Here is a 26,102-nt window from a genome sequence, read left to right as displayed (position 1 = left end):
AGGCTGGACGAAGAGGCCGAGGTCTCTGTTCCAGAATGGCACCATTTTTGTTATTCTTTGTTTTTTTTTGTTCCGGGTGGAGGCCGAGGTCTCCGTTCCAGATTCGCATTTTTTTTGTTTAGGTTTTTCTGGGTTGGACGAAGAGGCAGAGGTCTCCGTTCCAGACTCGCATTTTTTTGTTTAGGTTTTTCTGGGCTGAACGAAGAGGCCGAGGTCTCCGTTCCAGCATCTAATGTATCGTGTCGCTCTCGGGCGACTGCCTGTTTTGTTGGAGGAGGTGTGGCATCTTTTGAGGTGCCAGGGCGAGTGACCGTGAGGTTGGTTGGGTGAAGCGGAGGTGTTTTATTACAACGTATGTTAAAATAGATGAACAAAGCGAGTTTAAGCGGAGCGTAGAGGCCGACGAAGTTATGCATTTACATTGACATTTTGATTTTTCACTAACCTTTTAACAAAGAAAACAATGCAAATAAAATCGAAAATTATTTCGCTCTCGAGTGGTTCACTTTTTGTTTTCACAAGAAAGCTGATTCTGATTGTGTTTTATGCACCACATTGTCAAAATAAAACAAAATTTTCATTTGTCGAAAAAAGTAAAGTTGTTCGGGACCTAACACTCGAGTGTGCTGGATCCGATTTGTGATCCCATGGGGTCGCGCGTAATGTGTTTACGGCGTAAGAAAAGACAAAAGCAAATGTCATCGAGTGGCAACCTTGATTCGTTCATTCAAAAATGTCATTCATTCATGCAAATGAGTATACAGACATTTTTGAATGAATTTTCTTTATGAAGAAAAAAATATGTGATGGGTAAATATGCCGGTATCGTTCCTTTTTAATAATTTTATAAATTTTCTAATTTCTTTTCATTTTTATTTATTTTATATTTTCAGGTACTCTGCTACAACTTGGGTGGTTTGCTGGCATCACCTGAGTGAAAGACTCGATTTCGAGAGGGTGGTAAATAAAAAATGGTATGAATTCGCCATGCCATACACAATCTCCCCACGGATCACTGTCCAATTTACAAGTGCACTTTTCTTCATCATGCATTTTGTCTACGGGGAAAGTGTGAAATGATACAATTTTTTTTGTAAATTTCTTTTTTTTTTTTTTCTACAATAATTTTTGCATTCGAAATGCAAAACTGGGAGAAAGGGGAGATTAAGTAGTGGGCACCACTTATGTTCCGGCATCGCGGTCCTGTGGTGCGCCCATTCACATCCAGTTCTACAGATGAACGCTGCTGCCGAAATGGTCGTCTGCTAAATACAGCGCCATCCAGATACGAGTGGTGAAGCTTTGTATGTACAAAGTATCGCCTTGTGATTGCTAAGCGCACGAACTTTAGTCGGCTAATCCGCGCCTGCAGTTGCATAACGTTATTTCACAATTCCGAACGAGCGCATCAAGTACGAGCTCAGTGTTTTACATATGACAACAAATCGTAGATCTGAAAGTTGAAAGTAGTAGCGCGACGAGTGTAAACAGTTGATTACAGATGTAGATTTCGTTGCTGATTTTGGTTTAGCGAGTATGTTCGGTGCCACAATTATACCAACAGGCAATCACATTAAAATGATGTCGCCACCACTTATGAATGGTGGGACTGGAGCGATATCTAGTAATGGTTATGCTAGAATACAATCATTGAAACAGAGACAGAAACAACTTTTGAATGGAACTAGCTCGCAAAGTGAATCGATTGTTGGTCATAGCACATCGGAGAATTTTGCCGATTTCGAACATGCGCCCATCTTTAAGTTGGCGGTCTTCCAATACTCAATAACCACTCCTCGCGCACAATGAACAACACAACAATAACCACAATGGTGTCATCTTTGCTTCCAGTCCTCGTGATCGCTATCATTGAGTGTACGTGTAATAAACGATGATGCTCATTTTCAAGTAGAGCTTAGTGCAGCTGGAATACGCCTTTTTGTAGATTTTATGGCGAGTTGGTGTGGTCCATGTCAGCGCATAGCCCCACATTTCGAAATGCTTCCAACGAAATATCCAAAAGCTATCTTTCTTAAAGTGGGCGTTGATGCATGCCAGGACACAGCAGCCAGTCAAGGTGTTTCAGCAAGGCAAACGTTCATATTCTATCGCAATCGGACAAAAATCGATCGCATTCAAGGTGCAGATATAATGGTGTTGGAAAGTAAGGTACAGGAGCACATCGGTTCAGGCAGTGGTGGAGATGGAGCTGCTGAAGATTACGGTCAAGGACTGATGGGACTGAATACATTTATATCCAAACCAGAATGCGAATGCCCGAATGAAGCTGGTGGTCATTGCATGAATCATTGTCTTGCATCGGGGGTGGCTATCTGCAATCTGCTTGTGATGAGCCATTAATTTTGTCTGACATTCAATCAACTTGTAAAAATCCTTTCATTAAGGTTTAAGGCACCGCCACATTTAGGGCCTGAAGAAGTTAAGTTAGTTATAAACCAACCACGTACCATTGATTTTGATATGGCTGAGTCTATGACTAGCGTGCAAGATTTGACACTGGAACCGAAGGACCTTGATAATGACCAACCGGTTGATTTTCGTTACGTCAAATTCCAAAATGTACAGACTACAAATTTATGTGCGTAATAGTCAGTCAGGTGGAGAGGTAACACAAACTGATTCCTTTGGTTTAATTGGTTCACCAATTATGACGATAAAAATTACTGATTTCAAGCGTGTTGCGTATATCGAAAGTATACTATGGAAAGGTCGTAACAGGTATGTTTAATATTTTAATGGAGTTAAAAACATTTATGGAATTTTGAAAGTTGCTTATTAATTGGTTTGTAGGGGAGTATGGTTTTACGATGCCAGAAAAAAAATTTGAAAACCCCAAAGGGAAGCGTACGCTTTCCGTTCTATACTAGCGGTATAGGTTGTCGTTTATACTCTAATTGACCAAAGATGGGTATCACGAGTACATTGAATGAGCTTTGTTAAAAAAATTAATTAACCCAACGTTCGATTTCTAAATCACTTAACCTTGTTTCAAAAGTTATTAATGAACCGAAAATGGCAAAATAAAGACTTCAAAGTCGAGATATTCAACTCATGACTTTGAACACGGCGAATAGTAAAAATTCTTTTCCTTTTTAGACATTCCCACAGAAATCGGTTCTAAGCACTAAGACCACTAGGAAAATAAATGAATAAAAACAGGAAGGGCCACTTTCATTCAACTAGAACTGTGTAAGTTCCCGTCCCTGGTCCAATTGAGAAGGGATGACCCGTAAACAAATGCACTTGCGAGTGTCTTTAAAATAAGACAATAAACAAAATGCCAAAACTACAAAGGCAACAACAATAATCGAAGCGAGTACACAACAAGCAAACGCTTGCTTAGGTTCGTTTACAATCCTTGCCGATAAACGCTCGCATTTGCCAGATGGTGAGGAATGGATGAAACAAGTGAGTCTTTAGTCTTAGTCTTGATCTAATTTACCTATCGTGTCTATCTTATTTTAAACTTTACTCTTTACAGACCCAAGGGAATGTTACAAAACGCACTGGAATCTGTTAGAAGTGGTTTTAATGTACCCAGCTTTTCTACCATTTCAACGTGATGACACCTATAAGCGCAACCTGCAATCAAGGCCACTTCCAACCCAGACGGCTCGTTGGCTGATCGTATGCGCGCCGTTTTAAATTCGCCCGCATTCGATGGTAAATAGTGCATTTAGGTGAGTTATATTCGAATAACTTGAAATATGGGGCAACGGGATGGGAATTCATTAGCTTTTAACTATGCGGGATTTGACCCAACGATTTTTGCTTGCAAAACCGATTGTGCTTTTACTGAGTTTCGACGTCGTTCGCATCGTTAAGTTGAAAACAGTTGTCTTCAAAAATACTGACGTCAACAACTTAAAATATTCTTTTACAGATAGCAAGATTATCTTAACTTTCGTACTTAACTCCTCATCGGTAAACTGACAACTCGTATTTCCATACAAATTTTTCCTACAACTTCCAATGCAACAGTCGCGGAAAACTCGACAGCCACCTTTAGTATGATTATTGAAACCTACATCCCGACGGTATATGTATGTATATGGAATGTGTTCCATCTGTTTGCAGGTGATAGGTTAATGTATTCAACATTATTCCTTTATTAGATTGTCTTCTGAATGTAGAACTTTGAAATGCTTAGAATATTTGGAACACGTTGGCCTGGTATTACCTCGCGAGGTACGAATATTACAAATAAGTACGCATACGCATGGTATTCCAAATATAAAACGATTCCACAAATTCTTAAATGGAGACGTAGGTTCCGAACATACGGAGTGAGTAAGTTAGGGTGTCCTCGCTCGGGGCGAGTGAATGTGGGGTTGACTTTTGGAAATTTAAAATATACAAAGGGTCGACAGCCCTTACATTCTGTGGCAGATCGGTTCGCCCTTCTGCGGTAGGCTTTCCTGGTGTCCTCGTTCTGGAAGAACGAGTGAGTTGTGGTTGCTTGTTGTGTCCTCGCTCGGGGTGAGCGAGTGAATTTGGGTTGATGGTTGGCCTCGTTCCGGGTGAACGAGAGCTGGGTTTGATTTTTTTTGAAAGTAGGGATATGGAGGAACGGAGGGATTGTTAGGAGGAGCTCTTAGCCTTCTCGCAATACGTCACTTCCGTTGGAAGAAGGATCAGTTTGACCAAAGGTCGTCTGACTTGACCCCTCTCGGTTTTGAGGTCGACTACGCGTACTCGGTCATCTTCGCCGGGGTGTACGTTGATAACTCGACCTAACCTCCATTCGTTGGGAGATAAGTTGTCCTCTTTGAGGACAGCGAGATCTCCCACTTTTATATTCTGTCTGGGATGCTTCCACTTCAGTCGTTTTTGAAGTTCGGATAGATATTCCACCTTCCATCGTTTGCAGAAAGTGTGATGGAGGGCTTTGAGTTTCTGCCATCGATTGATCATCGAGGCAGGGCTCTCACTAGCATCTGGCTCTGGCGGAGCCAGTAGATGGCTGCCAGTGAGGAAATGGCCTGGGGTAAGCGGCTCTAGGTCCGTTGGGTCATTGGAGGCCGGGCTGAGCGGCCGCGAGTTCAGGCATGCCTCGATGCGGCACAGGAGGGTATGGAATTCCTCGAAGGTGAATTTGTGTGGTGAGGCTATCTTTTTGAAATGGCTTTTGAAGCTTTTCACTCCAGCCTCCCACAGCCCTCCCATATGGGGAGCGCCCGCAGGGATGAAATGCCACGTGAGCGACTGGTGGCTGTACTTTGAGACAGCGTTCTCTCGCGCTTGTGAGATGAAGGTCTTGAATTCTGATCGTAGGGATCGTGACGCTCCAACAAAGTTCATACCATTGTCGGAGTACATATTTTTCGGGCATCCGCGCCTAGATGTGAAACGGGCAAATGCCGCTAGAAACGATGGTGTGCTGAAGTCAGTAGTGGCCTCCAGATGAATTGCTCGTGTGGAAAAACACACGAACAGGCAAACATAGCCTTTGGATAGTCGACACCCTCTGCCGCGGTAACTTTTAATGTCGAAGGGTCCGGCGAAGTCGACTCCAGTATTCGTGAATGCACGGCTGAATGTCGTTCGTTCGCGAGGGAGAATACCCATAGGTTGGGTCTGAGCACGCTTTCGGTGTATAGTGCAAACTTTGCAATTGTGAATTGTTGCCCTAATCATGGTTTTGATGTTAGGTATCCAATATTGGGTGCGTGTCAGACGTAACATGAGTTGGTTTTCCCCATGCAGACGGGATAACCGGCAGTTGTATGGGAGGAGGATTGGGTGGCGTTCATTAAAAGCTAAGTCCTTTGACGCCCCGAGTCGCCCTCCTACCCGAATGATGCCATCTTGGTCTAAGTAGGGATTAAGTGAGAGTATTGCACTTTTCCCTGCAATTGGTTTTCCAGCCTTTAGATCATTATATTCGGAACTATAATGTTGTTTCTGATAGATTTTAATTAAGAGTTTGGTTACTGATTTGATCTCATCAGGAGAGATTAAAGGTGACTCGACCTGAAATGATTTTTTTGTTTTGGGGCGAGTTCTTCGGTAGAACCTCATAACGTATGAGAGCACCCGTAAAGCCCTAGGTAGGTCTGAAAAGCGTTGGAGAACATCGGTAGTATTTACTCTTGTTGTTGCGCAGGTCTTCGCCCTCTTTTCCTCTATGGAGGTAATGTAGTCACTTTCTTGTGCTGGCCATTAGGAAGTGTCTTCTTGCAGCCAAGAAGGTCCCTGCCACCACAACGAATTGTTGGCCAATTCAGACGCCGGTAATCCTCTGCTACCTAAATGTGCTGGGTTAGATTCTGAGTTTACGTGCAACCAGTCCTTATTTCCGACAATGTCGATGATCTTGGTGATCCGATGCGCGACGAAGGTTGACCAGGAACAAGGCGGTTTCCTTATCCATGCGAGGACGATCGTTGAATCCGTCCACAGGTGAACTCACCGGTCCCAATTTAAGGTTCCTGAAAATTGATTCGGTGATTTCCGCTAACAGCACGGCTCCGCAAAATTCCAATCGTGGAAGAGACAGGGTTTTCACCGGGGCTACTCGGGTCTTTGCTAGCATTAGGTTTGTCCAGATGTCGGTATCCGTTTTCACGCGCATGTAAACGGCTGCTGCGTAAGCCTTCTCGGATGCGTCACAAAATCCATGGATCTCGATGTCGGTTCCTGTAGAAAAGTTGACCCAGCTAGGTATCCTGATTTTATCAATTTCATGGTATTGGTCTGTGAAGGTTTTCCATCGTTCTAGCGTACTGCTCGATACTGGGTCATCCCAAGCGGTGCCTTCTAATCAAATACTCTGCATGAGTATTTTTGCCACAATGACCATTGGCGCAAGCCAGCCTAAAGGGTCGAAAAGTTTGGCTATAGCGGATAGGACTGCTCGTTTGGTGATGTTTTCGCCATTTTCCAGGGTTCCTTCCTTGAAATAAAATACGTCTGAGTGAGCGTTCCATCGTATTCCCAGGGACTTTACCGAACTAGCTTCTTCGAACGCTAAGAAAACCTCGCTGAGCAAATCCGGTTTGGGGATGTCCTTTAGAATTTCCTTACAATTTGGGGTCCACTTGCGTAATGGAAAGCCAGCTGAGTGTAAGGCTTCGCGAATCTTGTTTCTTGCTTTGATGGTTGACGCTATTGTGTGTCCTCCAGATAAAACATCATCTACGTACATACTCTCTCTTAGTGTGCTAGCCGCTGTAGGGTGTGAATTTGCGATGGCGTCAGCCAGTTGGAGCGTTCTTATCGCGAGATATGGAGCGCAATTCACTCCGAAGGTAACCGTCTTTAATTCGTAAAGACTAATAGGGTCATTCGGGGAAGTGCGATGCACAATACGTTGAAATTTGGTGTGATTTTCGTTCACCCAAATTTGTCGATACATCTTTTCGATGTCGCTATTGAAGACGAAACGGTATAGCCTCCATCGTAAGATAAGGATGTGTAGATCGGCTTGTAGAAGTAGGACTGGGAGTAGAATATCATTTAGGCTCCTCCCGTTGGCCGTAGAGCTCGAGGCATTGAATACTACGCGTACCTTTGTAGTGGTACTTTCCGCTTTAATAACGGTGTGGTGGGGCAGGAAATAATTATCCGAATCGTCGGATGGAATATTCCTTTCAATTTTTCTCATATGTCCGAGCGTTTCATATTCTGACAACACTCGAACATACTCTTTACCTAAGTCTGGGTTTTTTATTAGCCGCCCCTCATTCCGGAAGAATTGAGAGCATGCTCGCTTCAGGGATGGTCCTAAATTAATATTATCAGGGTAATCCTGCCTGAATGGTAGTGACACGGTGTATCTTCCATCTTCATCACGTTTCGTTGTTTCTTTAAATAGTTTTTCGCAATACCTCTCCTCTTCATTTAATATTTTATTTTTGGGTACATTTTCTACCCCCCAGAAAGCTTTGAGTTGGTTGTCTAACGCAACCTCGTTGTAGAAAGACATAATGCTCTTCGTTGGATTCGGTGATTCGATACGACCGGTTAGTATCTAACCGAACACTGTCTCTTGGGCTAAGAGTGTGTTTAACACATTCTTCTTTATACCGATCATTACAATTTGGGGATATATGTCTCCGCCAAGTATGAGATCCACGTCTTCGTTGACGTAGAACCTCTTGTCTGCCAAAACCAAGTCTGGGAATGCCTGCATAGTCATTGCGTTGATATGGCAGGATGGAAGATTCCCAGTGAGTTTCGCTAGAACTAGTACGGGTGTAGTCAGGCTGAAGCAGGGATCCACTGGTGAACGTAATTCGATTTTGGATGCTTCTTTCACCTGAGCTGACACCGCATTTGTAATGCCTGAAACATGGGCATGCATTTTTCTCGCTGGCAAATTGATTCTGCGTTTCAGTCTTTCAGTTTTAAAGGAACATTCAGACCCAGAATCAATTAATGCCCGCGCGGAGAAGTCGGTACCATTACGGTGAATGTGTACGCGAGCAGTTCCTAATAGCACACCTGTGCTGGAATTGGCATGGCAGGATTTGACATTCTGGTTCGTAGAGGAAGGTGGTTGTCCCGATTCCTGTCTTTTCCGTGCCTGTACCGAACTTGATGGGGTATTATCCGCATCTTTGGAATGGTTGCGCACCGCCGGTTGCTGAAGTGTGTCCGCATGCAGGAGCGTGTTTTGACGAGAGTGGCATTTGGAACAGTTGTACGAACTGGTGCACCTCGTCACTGTGTGTCCTGGGGATAAACAATTCAGGCAGCCATTTGTGGATTTGACGAATTTAATCCTTTCTACCGGGTTTAAATCGCAAAAACGTGAACAGTTGCGTAATATGTGCCCCGTAGATTTGCACATTTTACATATTGATTTTGGTGTTTGCTTAGTTACTTTTGTTTGAAAAGCACCAAGTCTTTTTGTAGGGGTTTCTGTCGACTGGCGCGACGTGTTTGATTTTTGCACTTTAGAAGTGGCATTCCCTGTAAAACCAGACACGGTTTCAAGAGTCTGAAAACGATTTGACAAGAATTTGTCCATATCCTTCCACTTGGATATGTCTGTTTTGTGGTCAATGCTCTGCTCCCATAGAGCCAACGTATTTTCGGGTAATTTTGTCGAGCATAAATATGTGATGATCGCATCCCAATTTGAAACATCAATCTGACGGGTTTTTAAGGATGCTAAACAATTATTTATGTCCCGCTGTAAGGTTTTGATTGAGCTGCCACACTCGCTATCTATCTTTTTTAGATTAAACAAAATTTGTAGTTGTGAGTTTACGAGAATCCGTTTATTTTCGTATCACTCACATAGGTTTTTCCAGGCTGTTTCGAAGCCTTCATTTGTCAAAGGACATTTCTTGACAATGTCTTTTGCCTCACTTTGGGTTTTTTGGTTAAGGTGGAATAACTTTTCTACCGGGCTTAAGACCCTGTTATTTTTATAGATGGCCGTGAACAGGTCACGAAACGTTGGCCAAGATAGGTAGTCGCCCTTGAATACCTCAGTATCGCAGGCTGGCAGGCGGATACTGTGTTCGCGCGAGCGTTCTCCCTCAGGCTTGACTGCCCTATCTTTTTCCTCCTTCAATTTAGTTTGAATTTCAGTCATGATCGACATGCATCTCAGGAATACGGCATATACCGCTTTATGCTTGATCTTGACCGCTGGAATTTTCTTTGCGTCGAGCGTGTCAGAGCCAAGCAACTCCTCTAGGGCGTTCTCTGTTTTTTCCCACTTAGCTTGCAACTCTTTTTGCTGTATTGCAAGAGTGTGTACAGTGTGCAGAGCCGCAGTGATTTCATTAAAATCGGCCTCGAATTCGATTATTCGATCGGCCAATCTAATGTAGGAGTCCATGTTCATGGTTGAAAAGCGGAGAGCGAATTAACCAAGGGATATAAAACTTGAAAACCTCAGCGAATCACCCAATCAACAACTATTAAAATTACGCAAAATTTTATTTATTGCTTTGAATTTGTTTAATTTTCTGACTTTGCAGATTATTTTGTGCCGTAAAACAGAGAGAAGGGAGAGCAACAACAATGTCTTTTGCGGAGATAAAAGGGGCCACTCGTCACTTCAACCTTCAATTTTATTATAAAACAAGTAAGGAAGGCTAAGTTCGGGTGTAACCGAACATTACATACTCAGTTGAGAGCTATGGTGGCAACATAAGGGAAATCACCATGTTGTAAAAGGAACCTAGGGTAACCCTGGAATGTGTTTGTATGACATGTGTATCAAATGGAAGGTATTAAAGAGTATTTTAAGAGGGAGTGGGCCATAGTTCTATAGGTGCACGCCATTTAGGGATATCGCCATAAAGGTGGACCAGGGCTGACACTAGAATTTATTTGTACGATATGGGTATCAAATGAAAGGTGTTAATGAGTATTTTAAAAGGGAGTGGGCCTAAGTTCTATAGGTGGACGCATTTCGGAATATCGTTATAAAAGTGGACCTGGGTTGACTCTAGAATGCGTTTGTACAATATGGGTGTCAAACGAAAAGTGTAATAAGTGTTTTAAAAGGGAGTGGGCTTTAGTTCTATAGGTGGACGCCTTTTCGAGGTATCGCAATAAAGGTGGACCAGGGGTGACTCTAGACTTTGTCTGTACGATATGGGTATCAAATGAAATGTGTTAATGATAATTTTAAAAGGGAGTGGGCCTAAGTTCTATAGGTGGCCGTGTTTTCGAGATATCGCCATAAAGGTGAACCAGGGATGACTCTAGAATTTATTTTGTACGATATGGGTATCAAATAAAAGGTATTAATGAGTATTTTAAAAGAGCGTGGGCCTAAGTTCTATAGATGTACGCCTTTTCGAGATATCGCCATAAAGATGGACCAGGGGTGACTCTAGAATTTGTTTGTACGATATGAGTATCAAATGAAAGGTGTTAATGAGTATTTTAAGAGGGCGTGGGCCTTAGTTCTATATGTGGACACCTTTTCGAGATATCGCCATAAACGTGGACCAGGGGTGACTCTAGAATTTGTTTGTACTATATGGGTATCAAATGAAAGGTGTTAATGAGTATTTTAAAAGGGAGTGGGCCTAAGTTCTATAGGTGGACGCATTTCGGAATATCGTTATAAAAGTGGACCTGGGTTGACTCTAGAATGCGTTTGTACAATATGGGTGTCAAACGAAAAGTGTAATAAGTGTTTTAAAAGGGAGTGGGCCTTTGTTCTATGGGTGGACGCCTTTTCGGGATATCGCCATAAACGTGGACCAGGGGTGACTCTAGACTGCGTTTGTACAATATGGGTATCAAATGAAAGGTGCCAATGAGTATTTTAAAAGGGTGTGGGTCTTAGTTCTATAGGTGGAAGCTTTTTCGAGATATCTCCATAAAGGTAGACCAGGGTGAATCTAGAATTTGTTTGTACGATATGGGTATCAAATGAAAGGTGTTAATGAGTATTTTAAAAGGGAGTGTGCCTTAGATCTATAGGTGGATGCCCTTTCGAGATATTGCCATAAAGGTGGACCAGGGGTTACTCTAGAATTTGTTTGTACGATATGGGTATCAAATGAAAGGTGTTAATGAGTATTTTAAAAGGGAGTGGGCCTTAGATCTATAGGTGGATGCCCTTTCGAGATATCGCCATAAAGGTGGACCAGGGGTGACTCTAGAATTTGTTTGTACGATATGGGTATCAAATGAAAGGTGTTAATGAGCATTTTAAAAGGGCGTGAGCCTTAGTTCTATAGGTGGATGCCCTTTCGAGATATCGCCATAAAGGTGGACCAGGGGTTACTCTAGAATTTGTTTGTACGATATGGGTATCAAATGAAAGGTGTTAATGAGTATTTTAAAAGGGAGTGGGCCTTAGATCTACAGGTGGATGCCCTTTCGAGATATCGCCATAAAGGTGGACAAGGAGTTACTCTAGAATTTGTTTGTACGATATGGGTATCAAATGAAAGGTGTTAATGAGTATTTTAAAAGGGCGTGAGCCTTAGTTCTATAGGTGGATGCCCTTTCGAGATATCGCCATAAAGGTGGACCAGGGGTTACTCTAGAATTTGTTTGTACGATATGGGTATCAAATGAAAGGTGTTAATGAGTATTTTAAAAGGGAGTGGGCCTTAGATCTACAGGTGGATGCCCTTTCGAGATATCGCCATAAAGGTGGACCAGGGGTTACTCTAGAATTTGTTTGTACGATATGGGTATCAAATGAAAGGTGTTAATGAGTATTTTAAAAGGGAGTGGGCCTTAGATCTATAGGTGGATGCCTTTTCGAGATATCTCCAGAAAGGTAGACCAGGGTGACTAGAATTTGTTTGTACGATATGGGTATCAAATGAAAGGTGTTAATGAGTATTTTAAAAGGGCGTGGGCCTTAGTTCTATAGGTGGACGCCTTTTCGAGATATCGCCATAAAGGTGGACCAGGGGTTACTCTAGAATTTGTTTGTACGATATGGGTATCAAACGAAAGGTGTTAATGAGTATTTTAAAAGGGCGTGAGCCTTAGTTCTATAGGTGGATGCCCTTTCGAGATATCGCCATAAAGGTGGACCAGGGGTTACTCTAGAATTTGTTTGTACGATATGGGTATCAAATGAAAGGTGTTAATGAGTATTTTAAAAGGGCGTGGGCCTAAGTTCTATAGGTGGATGCCCTTTCGAGATATCGCCATAAAGGTGGACCAGGGGTTACTCTAGAATTTGTTTGTACGATATGGGTATCAAATGAAAGGTGTTAATGAGTATTTTAAAAAGGCGTGGGTCTTAGTTCTATAGGTGGACGCCTTTTCGAGATATCTCCATAAAGGTAGACCAGGGTGACTCTAGAATTTGTTTGTACGATATGGGTATCAAATGAAAGGTGTTAATGAGTATTTTAAAAGGGCGTGGGCCTTAGTTCTATAGGTGGATGCCCTTTCGAGATATCGCCATAAAGGTGGACCAGGGGTTACTCTAGAATTTGTTTGTACGATATGGGTATCAAATGAAAGGTGTTAATGAGTATTTTAAAAGGGCGTGGGTCTTAGTTCTATAGGTGGACGTATTTTCAAGATATCTCCATAAAGGTAGACCAGGGTGACTCTAGAATTTGTTTGTACGATATGGGTATCAAATGAAAGGTGTTAATGAGTATTTTAAAAGGGCGTGGGCCTTAGTTCTATAGGTGGATGCCCTTTCGAGATATCGCCATAAAGGTGGACCAGGGGTTACTCTAGAATTTGTTTGTACGATATGGGTATCAAATGAAAGGTGTTAATGAGTATTTTAAAAGGGCGTGGGTCTTAGTTCTATAGGTGGACGCCTTTTCGATATATCTCCATAAAGGTAGACCAGGGTGACCCTAGAATTTGTTTGTACGATATGGATATCAAATGAAAGGTGTTAATGAGTATTTTAAAAGGGCGTGCGCCTTAGTTCTATAGGTGGACGCCTTTTCGAGATATCGCCATAAAGGTGGACCAGGGGTTACTATAGAATTTGTTTGTACGATATGGGTATCAAATGAAAGGTGTTAATGAGTATTTTAAAAGGGCGTGAGCCTTAGTTCTATAGGTGGATGCCCTTTCGAGATATCGCCATAAAGGTGGACCAGGGGTTACCCTAGAATTTGTTTGTACGATAGGGTATCAAATGAAAGGTGTTAATGAGTATTTTAAAAAGGAGTGGGCTTTAGATCTATAAGTGGATGCCCTTTCGAGATATCGCCATAAAGGTGGATCAGGGGTTACTCTAGAATTTGTTTGTACGATATGGGTATCAAATGAAAGGTGTTAATGAGTATTTTAAAAGGGCTTGTGTCTTAGTTCTATAGGTGGACGCCTTTTCTAGATATCTCCATAAAGGTAGACCAAGGTGACTCTAGAATTTGTTTGTACGATATGGGTATCAAATGAAAGGTGTTAATGAGTATTTTAAAAGGGCGTGGGCCTTAGTTCTATATGTGGACGCCTTTTCGAGATATCTCCATAAAGGTAGACCAGGGTGACTCTAGAATTTGTTTGTACGATATGGGTATCAAATGAAAGGTGTTAATGAGTATTTTAAAAGCGAGTGGGCCTTAGATCTATAGGTGGATGCCTTTTCGAGATATCTCCATAAAGGTAGACCAGGGTGACTCTAGAATTCGTTTGTACGATATGGGTATCAAATGAAAGGTGTTAATGAGTATTTTAAAAGGGCGTGGGCTTTAGTTCTATAGGTGGACCAGGGGTTACTCTAGAATTTGTTTGTACGATATGGGTATCAAATGAAAGGTGTTAATGAGTATTTTAAAAGGGCGTGAGCCTTAGTTCTATAGGTGTATGCCCTTTCGAGATATCGCCATAAAGGTGGACCAGGGGTTACTCTAGAATTTGTTTGTACGATATGGGTATCAAATGAAAGGTGTTAATGAGTATTTTAAAAGGGCGTGAGCCTTAGTTCTATAGGTGGATGCCCTTTCGAAATATCGCCACAAAGGTGGACCAGGGGTTACTCTAGAATTTGTTTGTACGATATGGGTATCAAATGAAAGGTGTTAATGAGTATTTTAAAAGGGCGTGGGTCTTAGTTCTATGGGTGGACGCCTTTTCGATATATCTCCATAAAGGTAGACCAGGGTGACACTAGAATTTGTTTGTACGATATGGGTATCAAATGAAAGGTGTTAATGAGTATTTTAAAAGGGCTTGTGTCTTAGTTCTATAGGTGGACGCCTTTTCTAGATATCTCCATAAAGGTAGACCAAGGTGACTCTAGAATTTGTTTGTACGATATGGGTATCAAATGAAAGGTGTTAATGAGTATTTTAAAAGGGCGTGGGCCTTAGTTCTATATGTGGACGCCTTTTCGAGATATCTCCATAAAGGTAGACCAGGGTGACTCTAGAATTTGTTTGTACGATATGGGTATCAAATGAAAGGTGTTAATGAGTATTTTAAAAGCGAGTGGGCCTTAGATCTATAGGTGGATGCCTTTTCGAGATATCTCCATAAAGGTAGACCAGGGTGACTCTAGAATTCGTTTGTACGATATGGGTATCAAATGAAAGGTGTTAATGAGTATTTTAAAAGGGCGTGGGCCTTAGTTCTATAGGTGGACCAGGGGTTACTCTAGAATTTGTTTGTACGATATGGGTATCAAATGAAAGGTGTTAATGAGTATTTTAAAAGGGCGTGAGCCTTAGTTCTATAGGTGGATGCCCTTTCGAGATATCGCCATAAAGGTGGACCAGGGGTTACTCTAGAATTTGTTTGTACGATATGGGTATCAAATGAAAGGTGTTAATGAGTATTTTAAAAGGGAGTGGGCCTTAGATCTATAGGTGGATGCCTTTTCGAGATATCTCCATAAAGGTAGACCAGGGTGACACTAGAATTTGTTTGTACGATATGGGTATCAAATGAAAGGTGTTAATGAGTATCTTAAAAGGGCTTGGGTCTTAGTTCTATATGTGGACGCCTTTTCGAGATATCTCCATAAAGGTAAACCAGGGTTACTCTAGAATTTGTTTGTACGATATGGGTATCAAATGAAAGGTGTTAATGAGTATTTTAAAAGGGAGTGGGCCTTAGATCTATAGGTGGATTCCTTTTCGATATATCTCCATAAAGGTAGACCAGGGTGACTCTAGAATTTGTTTGTACGATATGGGTATCAAATGAAAGGTGTTAATGAGTATTTTAAAAGGGCGTGGGCCTTAGTTCTATAGGTGGACCAGGGGTTACTCTAGAATTTGTTTGTACGATATGGGTATCAAATGAAAGGTGTTAATGAGTATTTTAAAAGGGCGTGAGCCTTAGTTCTATAGGTGGATGCCCTTTCGAGATATCGCCATAAAGGTGGACCAGGGGTTACTCTAGAATTTGTTTGTACGATATGGGTATCAAATGAAAGGTGTTAATGAGTATTTTAAAAGGGCGTGAGCCTTAGTTCTATAAGTGGATGACCTTTCGAGATATCGCCATAAAGGTGGACCAGGGGTTACTCTAGAATTTGTTTGTACGATATGGGTATCAAATGAAAGGTGTTAATGGGTATTTTAAAAAGGAGTGGGCCTTAGATCTATAGGTGGATGGCCTTTCGAAATATCGCAATAAAGGTGGATCAGAGGTTACTCTAGAATTTGTTTGTACGATATGGGTATCAAATGAAAGGTGCTAATGAGTATTTTAAAAGGGCGTGGGTCTTAGTTCTATAGGTGGACGTCTTTTCGAGATATCTTCATAAAGGTAGACCAGGGTGACTCTAGAATTTGTTTGTACGATATGGGTATCAAATGAAAGGTGTTAATGAGTATTTTAAAAGGGCGTGGGCCTTAGTTCTATAGGTGGATGCCCTTTCGAGATATCGCCATAAAGGTGGACCAGGGGTTACTCTAGAATTTGTTTGTACGATATGGGTATCAAATGAAATGTGTTAATGAGTATTTTAAAAGGGCGTGGGTCTTAGTTCTATAGGTGGACGTCTTTTCGAGATATCTCCATAAAGGTAGACCAGGGTGACTCTAGAATTTGTTTGTACGATATGGGTATCAAATGAAAGGTGTTAATGAGTATTTTAAAAGGGCGTGCGCCTTAGTTCTATAGGTGGACGCCTTTTCGAGATATCTCCATAAAGGTAGACCAGGGTGACTCTAGAATTTGTTTGTACGATATGTGTATCAAATGAAAGGTGTTAATGAGTATTTTAAAAGGGCGTGGGCCTTAGTTCTATAGGTGGATGCCCTTTCGAGATATCGCCATAAAGGTGGACCAGGGGTTACTCTAGAATTTGTTTGTACGATATGGGTATCAAATGAAAGGTGTTAATGAGTATTTTAAAAGGGAGTGGGCCTTAGATCTATAGGTGGATGCCTTTTCGAGATATCTCCATAAAGGTAGACCAGGGTGACTCTAGAATTTGTTTGTACGATATGGATATCAAATGAAAGGTGTTAATGAGTATTTTAAAAGGGCTTGGGTTTTAGTTCTATATGTGGACGCCTTTTCGAGATATCTCCATAAAGGTAGACCAGGGTGACTCTAGAATTTGTTTGTACGATATGTGTATCAAATGAAAGGTGTTAATGAGTATTTTAAAAGGGCGTGGGCCTTAGTTCTATAGGTGGATGCCCTTTCGAGATATCGCCATAAAGGTGGACCAGGGGTTACTCTAGAATTTGTTTGTACGATATGGGTATCAAATGAAAGGTGTTAATGAGTATTTTAAAAGGGAGTGGGCCTTAGATCTATAGGTGGATGCCTTTTCGAGATATCTCCATAAAGGTAGACCAGGGTGACTCTAGAATTTGTTTGTACGATATGGATATCAAATGAAAGGTGTTAATGAGTATTTTAAAAGGGCTTGGGTTTTAGTTCTATATGTGGACGCCTTTTCGAGATATCTCCATAAAGGTAGACCAGGGTGACTCTAGAATTTGTTTGTACGATATGGATATCAAATGAAAGGTGTTAATGAGTATTTTAAAAGGGCTTGGGTTTTAGTTCTATATGTGGACGCCTTTTCGAGATATCTCCATAAAGGTAGACCAGGGTGACTCTAGAATTTGTTTGTACGATATGGGTATCAAATGAAAGGTGTTAATGAGTATTTTAAAAGGGCGTGCGCCTTAGTTCTATAGGTGGATGCCTTTTCGAGATATCTCCATAAAGGTAGACCAGGGTGACTCTAGAATTTGTTTGTACGATATGGATATCAAATGAAAGGTGTTAATGAGTATTTTAAAAGGGCTTGGGTTTTAGTTCTATATGTGGACGCCTTTTCGAGATATCTCCATAAAGGTAGACCAGGGTGACTCTAGAATTTGTTTGTACGATATGGGTATCAAATGAAAGGTGTTAATGAGTATTTTAAAAGGGCGTGCGCCTTAGTTCTATAGGTGGACGCCTTTTCGAGATATCTCCATAAAGGTAGACCAGGGTGACTCTAGAATTTGTTTGTACGATATGTGTATCAAATGAAAGGTGTTAATGAGTATTTTAAAAGGGCGTGGGCCTTAGTTCTATAGGTGGATGCCCTTTCGAGATATCGCCATAAAGGTGGACCAGGGGTTACTCTAGAATTTGTTTGTACGATATGGGTATCAAATGAAAGGTGTTAATGAGTATTTTAAAAGGGCGTGCGCCTTAGTTCTATAGGTGGACGCCTTTTCGAAATATCTCCATAAAGGTAGACCAGGGTGACTCTAGAATTTGTTTGTACGATATGGGTATCAAATTAAAGGTGTTAATGAGTATTTTAAAAGGGCGTGCGCCTTAGTTCTATAGGTGGACGCCTTTTCGATATATCTCCATAAAGGTAGACCAGGGGTTACTCTAGAATTTGTTTGTACGATATGGGTATCAAATGAAAGGTGTTAATGAGTATTTTAAAAGGGAGTGGGCCTTAGATCTATAGGTGGATGCCTTTTCGAGATATCTCCATAAAGGTAGACCAGGGTGACTCTAGAATTTGTTTGTACGATATGGGTATCAAATGAAAGGTGTTAATGAGTATTTTAAAAGGGCTTGGGTCTTAGTTCTATATGTGGACGCCTTTTCGAGATATCTCCATAAAGGTAGACCAGGGTGACTCTAGAATTTGTTTGTACGATATGGGTATCAAATGAAAGGTGTTAATGAGTATTTTAAAAGGGCGTGGGCCTTAGTTCTATAGGTGGACCAGGGGTTACTCTAGAATTTGTTTGTACGATATGGGTATCAAATGAAAGGTGTTAATGAGTATTTTAAAAGGGCGTGAGCCTTAGTTCTATAGGTGGATGCCCTTTCGAGATATCGCCATAAAGGTGGACCAGGGGTTACTCTAGAATTTGTTTGTACGATATGGGTATCAAATGAAGGGTGTTAATGAGTATTTTAAAAGGGCGCGAGCCTTAGTTCTATAGGTGGATGCCCTTTCGAGATATCGCCATAAAGGTGGACCAGGGGTTACTCTAGAATTTGTTTGTACAATATGGGTATCAAATGAAAGGTGTTAATGAGTATTTTGAAAGGGCGTGGGTCTTAGTTCTATAGGTGGACGCCTTTTCGATATATCTCCATAAAGGTAGACCAGGGTGACTCTAGAATTTGTTTGTACGATATGGGTATCAAATGAAAGGTGTTAATGATTATTTTAAAAGGGCGTGCGCCTTAGTTCTATAGGTGGACGCCTTTTCGAGATATCGCCATAAAGGTGGACCAGGGATTACTCTAGAATTTGTTTGTACGATATGGGTATCAAATGAAAGGTGTTAATGAGTATTTTAAAAGGGCGTGAGCCTTAGTTCTATAGGTGGATGCCCTTTCGAGATATCGCCATAAAGGTGGACCAAAGGTTACTCTAGAATTTGTTTGTACGATATGGGTATCAAATGAAAGGCGTTAATGAGTATTTTAAAAAGGAGTGGGCCTTAGATCTATAGGAGGATGCCCTTTCGAGATATCGCCATAAAGGTGGATCAGGGGTTACTCTAGAATTTGTTTGTACGATATGGGTATCAAATGAAAGGTGTTAATGAGTATTTTAAAAGGGCTTGGGTCTTAGTTCTATAGGTGGACGCCTTTTCTAGATATCTCCATAAAGGTAGACCAGGGTGACTCTAGAATTTGTTTGTACGATATGGGTATCAAATGAAAGGTGTTAATGAGTATTTTAAAAGGGCGTGGGCCTTAGTTCTATATGTGGCGCCTTTTCGAGATATCTCCATAAAGGTAGACCAGGGTGACTCTAGAATTTGTTTGTACGATATGGGTATCAAATGAAAGGTGTTAATGAGTATTTTAAAAGGGAGTGGGCCTTAGATCTATAGGTGGATGCCCTTTCGAGATATCGCCATAAAGGTGGACCAGGGTGACTCTAGAATTTGTTTGTACGATATGGGTATCAAATGAAAGGTGTTAATGAGTATTTTAAAAGGGCGTGAGCCTTAGTTCTATAGGTGGATGCCCTTTCGAGATATCCATCCATAAAGGTGGACCAGGGGTTACTCTAGAATTTGTTTGTACGATATGGGTATCAAATGAAAGGTGTTAATGAGTATTTTAAAAGGGCGTGGGCCTTAGTTCTATATGTGGCGCCTTTTCGAGATATCTCCATAAAGGTAGACCAGGGTGACTCTAGAATTTGTTTGTACGATATGGGTATCAAATGAAAGGTGTTAATGAGTATTTTAAAAGGGCGTGGGTCTTAGTTCTATATGTGGCGCCTTTTCGAGATATCTCCATAAAGGTAGACCAGGGTGACTCTAGAATTTGTTTGTACGATATGGGTATCAAATGAAAGGTGTTAATGAGTATTTTAAAAGGGAGTGGGCCTTAGATCTATAGGTGGATGCCTTTTCGAGATATCTCCATAAAGGTAGACCAGGGTGACTCTAGAATTTGTTTGTACGATATGGGTATCAAATGAAAGGTGTTAATGAGTATTTTAAAAGGGCGTGAGCCTTAGTTCTATAGGTGGATGCCCTTTCGAGATATCGCCATAAAGGTGGACCAGGGGTTACTCTAGAATTTGTTTGTACGATATGGGTATCAAATGAAAGGTGTTAATGGGTATTTTAAAAAGGATTGGGCCTTAGATCTATAGGTGGATGCCCTTTCGAGATATCGCCATAAAGGTGGACCAGGGTGACTCTAGAATTTGTTTGTACGATATGGGTATCAAATGAAAGGTGTTAATGAGTATTTTAAAAGGGTGTGAGCCTTAGTTCTATAGGTGGACGCCTTTTCGAGATATCTCCATAAAGGTAGACCAGGGTGACTCTAGAATTTGTTTGTACGATATGTGTATCAAATGAAAGGTGTTAATGAGTATTTTAAAAGGGCGTGGGCCTTAGTTCTATAGGTGGATGCCCTTTCGAGATATCGCCATAAAGGTGGACCAGGGGTTACTCTAGAATTTGTTTGTACGATATGGGTATCAAATGAAAGGTGTTAATGAGTATTTTAAAAGGGCGTGCGCCTTAGTTCTATAGGTGGACGCCTTTTCGAAATATCTCCATAAAGGTAGACCAGGGTGACTCTAGAATTTGTTTGTACGATATGGGTATCAAATTAAAGGTGTTAATGAGTATTTTAAAAGGGCGTGCGCCTTAGTTCTATAGGTGGACGCCTTTTCGATATATCTCCATAAAGGTAGACCAGGGGTTACTCTAGAATTTGTTTGTACGATATGGGTATCAAATGAAAGGTGTTAATGAGTATTTTAAAAGGGAGTGGGCCTTAGATCTATAGGTGGATGCCTTTTCGAGATATCTCCATAAAGGTAGACCAGGGTGACTCTAGAATTTGTTTGTACGATATGGGTATCAAATGAAAGGTGTTAATGAGTATTTTAAAAGGGCTTGGGTCTTAGTTCTATATGTGGACGCCTTTTCGAGATATCTCCATAAAGGTAGACCAGGGTGACTCTAGAATTTGTTTGTACGATATGGGTATCAAATGAAAGGTGTTAATGAGTATTTTAAAAGGGCGTGGGCCTTAGTTCTATAGGTGGACCAGGGGTTACTCTAGAATTTGTTTGTACGATATGGGTATCAAATGAAAGGTGTTAATGAGTATTTTAAAAGGGCGTGAGCCTTAGTTCTATAGGTGGATGCCCTTTCGAGATATCGCCATAAAGGTGGACCAGGGGTTACTCTAGAATTTGTTTGTACGATATGGGTATCAAATGAAGGGTGTTAATGAGTATTTTAAAAGGGCGCGAGCCTTAGTTCTATAGGTGGATGCCCTTTCGAGATATCGCCATAAAGGTGGACCAGGGGTTACTCTAGAATTTGTTTGTACAATATGGGTATCAAATGAAAGGTGTTAATGAGTATTTTGAAAGGGCGTGGGTCTTAGTTCTATAGGTGGACGCCTTTTCGATATATCTCCATAAAGGTAGACCAGGGTGACTCTAGAATTTGTTTGTACGATATGGGTATCAAATGAAAGGTGTTAATGATTATTTTAAAAGGGCGTGCGCCTTAGTTCTATAGGTGGACGCCTTTTCGAGATATCGCCATAAAGGTGGACCAGGGATTACTCTAGAATTTGTTTGTACGATATGGGTATCAAATGAAAGGTGTTAATGAGTATTTTAAAAGGGCGTGAGCCTTAGTTCTATAGGTGGATGCCCTTTCGAGATATCGCCATAAAGGTGGACCAAAGGTTACTCTAGAATTTGTTTGTACGATATGGGTATCAAATGAAAGGCGTTAATGAGTATTTTAAAAAGGAGTGGGCCTTAGATCTATAGGAGGATGCCCTTTCGAGATATCGCCATAAAGGTGGATCAGGGGTTACTCTAGAATTTGTTTGTACGATATGGGTATCAAATGAAAGGTGTTAATGAGTATTTTAAAAGGGCTTGGGTCTTAGTTCTATAGGTGGACGCCTTTTCTAGATATCTCCATAAAGGTAGACCAGGGTGACTCTAGAATTTGTTTGTACGATATGGGTATCAAATGAAAGGTGTTAATGAGTATTTTAAAAGGGCGTGGGCCTTAGTTCTATATGTGGCGCCTTTTCGAGATATCTCCATAAAGGTAGACCAGGGTGACTCTAGAATTTGTTTGTACGATATGGGTATCAAATGAAAGGTGTTAATGAGTATTTTAAAAGGGAGTGGGCCTTAGATCTATAGGTGGATGCCCTTTCGAGATATCGCCATAAAGGTGGACCAGGGTGACTCTAGAATTTGTTTGTACGATATGGGTATCAAATGAAAGGTGTTAATGAGTATTTTAAAAGGGCGTGAGCCTTAGTTCTATAGGTGGATGCCCTTTCGAGATATCCATCCATAAAGGTGGACCAGGGGTTACTCTAGAATTTGTTTGTACGATATGGGTATCAAATGAAAGGTGTTAATGAGTATTTTAAAAGGGCGTGGGCCTTAGTTCTATATGTGGCGCCTTTTCGAGATATCTCCATAAAGGTAGACCAGGGTGACTCTAGAATTTGTTTGTACGATATGGGTATCAAATGAAAGGTGTTAATGAGTATTTTAAAAGGGCGTGGGTCTTAGTTCTATATGTGGCGCCTTTTCGAGATATCTCCATAAAGGTAGACCAGGGTGACTCTAGAATTTGTTTGTACGATATGGGTATCAAATGAAAGGTGTTAATGAGTATTTTAAAAGGGAGTGGGCCTTAGATCTATAGGTGGATGCCTTTTCGAGATATCTCCATAAAGGTAGACCAGGGTGACTCTAGAATTTGTTTGTACGATATGGGTATCAAATGAAAGGTGTTAATGAGTATTTTAAAAGGGCGTGAGCCTTAGTTCTATAGGTGGATGCCCTTTCGAGATATCGCCATAAAGGTGGACCAGGGGTTACTCTAGAATTTGTTTGTACGATATGGGTATCAAATGAAAGGTGTTAATGGGTATTTTAAAAAGGATTGGGCCTTAGATCTATAGGTGGATGCCCTTTCGAGATATCGCCATAAAGGTGGATCAGGGGTTACTCGAGAATTTGTTTGTACGATATGGGTATCAAATGAAAGGTGTTAATGAGTATTTTAAAAGGGCGTGCGCCTTAGTTCTATATGTGGCGCCTTTTCGAGATATCTCCATAAAGGTAGACCAGGGTGACTCTAGAATTTGTTTGTACGATATGGGTATCAAATGAAAGGTGTTAATGAGTATTTTAAAAGGGAGTGGGCCTTAGATCTATAGGTGGATGCCCTTTCGAGATATCGCCATAAAGGTGGACCAGGGTGACTCTAGAATTTGTTTGTACGATATGGGTATCAAATGAAAGGTGTTAATGAGTATTTTAAAAGGGTGTGAGCCTTAGTTCTATAGGTGGATGCCCATTCGAGATATCCATCCATAAAGGTGGACCAGGGGTTACTCTAGAATTTGTTTGTACGATATGGGTATCAAATGAAAGGTGTTAATGAGTATTTTAAAAGGGCGTGGGCCTAAGTTCTATAGGTGGATGCCCTTTCGAGATATCGCCATAAAGGTGGACCAGGGGTTACTCTAGAATTTGTTTGTACGATATGGGTATCAAATGAAAGGTGTTAATGAGTATTTTAAAAGGGCGTGGGTCTTAGTTCTATAGGTGGACGCCTTTTCGAGATATCTCCATAAAGGTAGACCAGGGTGACTAGAATTTGTTTGTACGATATGGGTATCAAATGAAAGGTGTTAATGAGTATTTTAAAAGGGCGTGGGCCTTAGTTCTATAGGTGGATGCCCTTTCGAGATATCGCCATAAAGGTGGACCAGGGGTTACTCTAGAATTTGTTTGTACGATATGGATATCAAATAAAAGGTGCTAATGAGTATTTTAAAAGGGCGTGGGTCTTAGTTCTATAGGTGGACGTCTTTTTGATTTATCTCCATAAAGGTAGACCAGGGTGACTCTAGAATTTGTTTGTACGATATGGGTATCAAATGAAAGGTGTTAATGAGTATTTTAAAAGGGCGTGGGCCTTAGTTCTATAGGTGGATGCCCTTTCGAGATATCGCCATAAAGGTGGACCAGGGGTTAATCTAGAATTTGGTTGTACGATATGGGTATCAAATGAAAGGTGTTAATGAGTATTTTAAAAGGGCGTGGGTCTTAGTTCTATAGGTGGACGCCTTTTCGATATATCTCCATAAAGGTAGACCAGGGTGACTCTAGAATTTGTTTGTACGATATGGGTATCAAATGAAAGGTGTTAATGAGTATTTTAAAAGGGCGTTCGCCTTAGTTCTATAGGTGGACGCCTTTTCGAGATATCGCCATAAAGGTGGACCAGGGGTTACTCTAGAATTTGTTTGTACGATATGGGTATCAAATGAAAGGTGTTAATGAGTATTTTAAAAGGGCGTGAGCCTTAGTTCTATAGGTGGATGCCCTTTCGAGATATCGCCATAAAGGTGGACCAGGGGTTACTCTAGAATTTGTTTGTACGATATGGGTATCAAATGAAAGGTGTTAATGGGTATTTTAAAAAGGATTGGGCCTTAGATCTATAGGTGGATGCCCTTTCGAGATATCGCCATAAAGGTGGATCAGGGGTTACTCGAGAATTTGTTTGTACGATATGGGTATCAAATGAAAGGTGTTAATGAGTATTTTAAAAGGGCGTGCGCCTTAGTTCTATATGTGGATGCCCTTTCGAGATATCGCCATAAAGGTGGACCAGGGGTTACTCTAGAATTTGTTTGTACGATATGGGTATCAAATGAAAGGTGTTAATGGGTATTTTAAAAAGGAGTGGGCCTTAGATCTATAGGTGGATGCCCTTTCGAGATATCGCCATAAAGGTGGATCAGGGGTTACTCTAGAATTTGTTTGTACGATATGGGTATCAAATGAAAGGTGCTAATGAGTATTTTAAAAGGGCGTGGGTCTTAGTTCTATAGGTGGACGTCTTTTCGAGATATCTCCATAAAGGTAGACCAGGGTTACTCTAGAATTTGTTTGTACGATATGGATATCAAATGAAAGGTGTTAATGAGTATTTTAAAAGGGCGTGCGCCTTAGTTCTATATGTGGATGCCCTTTCGAGATATCGCCATAAAGGTGGATCAGGGGTTACTCGAGAATTTGTTTGTACGATATGGGTATCAAATGAAAGGTGTTAATGAGTATTTTAAAAGGGCGTGCGCCTTAGTTCTATAGGTGGACGCCTTTTCGAGATATCGCCATAAAGGTGGACCAGGGGTTACTCTAGAATTTGTTTGTACGATATGGGTATCAAATGAAAGGTGTTAATGAGTATTTTAAAAGGGCGTGAGCCTTAGTTCTATAGGTGGATGCCCTTTCGAGATATCGCCATAAAGGTGGACCAGGGGTTACTCTAGAATTTGTTTGTACGATATGGGTATCAAATGAAAGGTGTTAATGAGTATTTTAAAAGGGCGTGCGCCTTAGTTCTATATGTGGATGCCCTTTCGAGATATCGCCATAAAGGTGGACCAGGGGTTACTCTAGAATTTGTTTGTACGATATGGGTATCAAATGAAAGGTGTTAATGGGTATTTTAAAAAGGAGTGGGCCTTAGTTCTATAGGTGGACGCCTTTTCGAGATATCGCCATAAAGGTGGACCAGGGGTTACTCTAGAATTTGTTTGTACGATATGGGTATCAAATGAAAGGTGTTAATGAGTATTTTAAAAGGGCGTGAGCCTTAGTTCTATAGGTGGATGCCCTTTCGAGATATCGCCATAAAGGTGGACCAGGGGTTACTCTAGAGTTTGTTTGTACGATATGGGTA

The 26,102-nt window shown here is 41.1% G+C and overlaps 1 protein-coding gene and 1 pseudogene across 4 annotated transcripts in view; one reads left to right on the top strand and one right to left on the bottom strand.

Annotated features, from left to right (window-relative positions):
* bru1 (bruno 1) overlaps positions 1-26,102 on the bottom strand; it is a 956,171-nt gene that overhangs the window by 577,682 nt on the left and 352,387 nt on the right. The gene's annotated exons all lie outside the window — the stretch shown is intronic.
* LOC137240075 (thioredoxin-like protein 1 pseudogene) lies at positions 1,537-3,667 on the top strand (annotated as a pseudogene).

This window comes from Eurosta solidaginis, chromosome 2 (genome assembly GCF_040869045.1).
Source record: "Eurosta solidaginis isolate ZX-2024a chromosome 2, ASM4086904v1, whole genome shotgun sequence".
NCBI classification, from domain to species: domain Eukaryota; kingdom Metazoa; phylum Arthropoda; class Insecta; order Diptera; family Tephritidae; genus Eurosta; species Eurosta solidaginis.
The sequence above is the reverse complement of the archived record's forward strand: the minus strand, read 5'-3'. Positions and strand labels throughout refer to the sequence as shown.